At 32.1% G+C, this 1,646-nt stretch overlaps 1 pseudogene; it reads left to right on the top strand.

Annotated features, from left to right (window-relative positions):
* Positions 1 to 20: 20 nt before the first annotated feature.
* LOC108978842 lies at positions 21 to 1,560 on the top strand (annotated as a pseudogene).
* The last annotated feature ends 86 nt before the right edge of the window (positions 1,561 to 1,646 follow it).

The raw sequence follows: 1,646 nt of genomic DNA, 5'->3' as shown, positions 1-1,646 counted from the left end.
AATACGCGAACCATTCTCCTCATGTTAAACATAATAAAATTCTTATTGCGGTATTTGTTACGTGATTGTATTTTTGAAGAATAAAAATATATGGATTCCATAAGTGTTAGAGTAGGTGATGAAAAGTATGCCTTAAATTATATATATTTAATTTCACTTCACTTTATATAAGAAGCAAATATTGCATAATATCTTGTTTGCAAAATGTTAAACGTTCGAATATTAATAAATTATAGCGGACATTGCCGGGTTACTAAAAGTGCGTGCAATTATATATGTGAAGAACTAATTCCTAGAAAAAACACACATGCCAAAAGTTTTTCTAAGATATCAGCAGTTCAAGAAAAAACCGTAGCAAACGACAGGAAAAATACTGCCCTTATAAAAACAATTCAGATTTATCGCTGGCAGCCTGGGAAAACACCTCAACTTCAAACTTACCATATAGATCTACAGAAATGTGGAGTAATGGTTCTTGATGCCCTAATCAAAATTAAAAATGAAATGGATCAAACATTGACTTTCAGACGTTCCTGCCGAGAAGGAATCTGTGGTTCATGTGCTATGAACATTGCGGGTATTAATTCATTGGCGTGTACCAGTAAAATTGATAGAAATCCTTCACGAATATTAAAAATATATCCATTGCCACATATGTATGTGGTTCGGGATCTTGTTCCAGATTTAGGACACTTTTATGCTCAATACCGTTCAATTAAACCATGGCTTCAACGTAAGGATACTATTAAAGGCTCAATAGGAAAAGAGCAGTATTTACAACACATTGATGATCGCAAAAAATTAGATGGGCTTTATGAATGCATCCTCTGCGCTTGTTGTACGTCGTCATGCCCGTCTTACTGGTGGAATGGAGATAGATATTTGGGACCAGCGGTTTTAATGCAGGTCTATCGATGGATTGTAGACTCTCGAGATAATGTTACTGAAGAACGCTTAAAGCAGATAAAAGACCCATATAGTATTTATCGTTGCCACACTATTTTGAATTGCACAAATACCTGCCCAAAAGGGCTTAATCCTGGTAAAGCCATTATTAAATTAAAGCAATTATTGTGTGGTTTGAAATCCAAGCCAACTGCTCTGCTTGACACAATTAAGCTTCAGAAGTAGATAATCATTAATGAAAAAAAGCCCATGTCATTTTTTCTATCCTACATGAAGCCATAGATACTGACTCCCGGGTATTTTTGATAAATAATAAGAACTATATGATTTGATTAGTAATCTATGTTTGAATATGATTTATGTTGTTATTTTTTAACCTGAAAATAAATTATTTTAAAAATCTCTGTACGTTAGCAAATTGCTGTTGCCATACATGAAGAAAGACGTTAAATAGGCGTTAAAGAAAACTAATTGAAATAATTTGTTCATAGCGCCAAAAAAAAATTGTTTTAATAAATATGTAAGATAGCGAAGAAGCAAATGTTTGAGATCAAAGTTTTGCTTAACAAGTTTTGTCCGGGATAAACCCCTAAGTTACTCAACCTATAACAGTCAAATATAACAGACTGTGTTTGTTCCAACTTAAAAGATAGAATAGTTTATATCTCAATTATATTAAAAAATAAAACAATTCATAAATAATATAATATATTTCTAAAAACTAAATGGAAAAAGTTCAT

Source organism: Bactrocera latifrons, unplaced genomic scaffold (genome assembly GCF_001853355.1).
Source record: "Bactrocera latifrons isolate USDA-ARS-PBARC rearing strain unplaced genomic scaffold, ASM185335v1 scaffold_128, whole genome shotgun sequence".
NCBI lineage: Eukaryota > Metazoa > Arthropoda > Insecta > Diptera > Tephritidae > Bactrocera > Bactrocera latifrons.
Note: the sequence above shows the minus strand (reverse complement) of the source record. Positions and strands in the feature narration are given on the sequence as shown.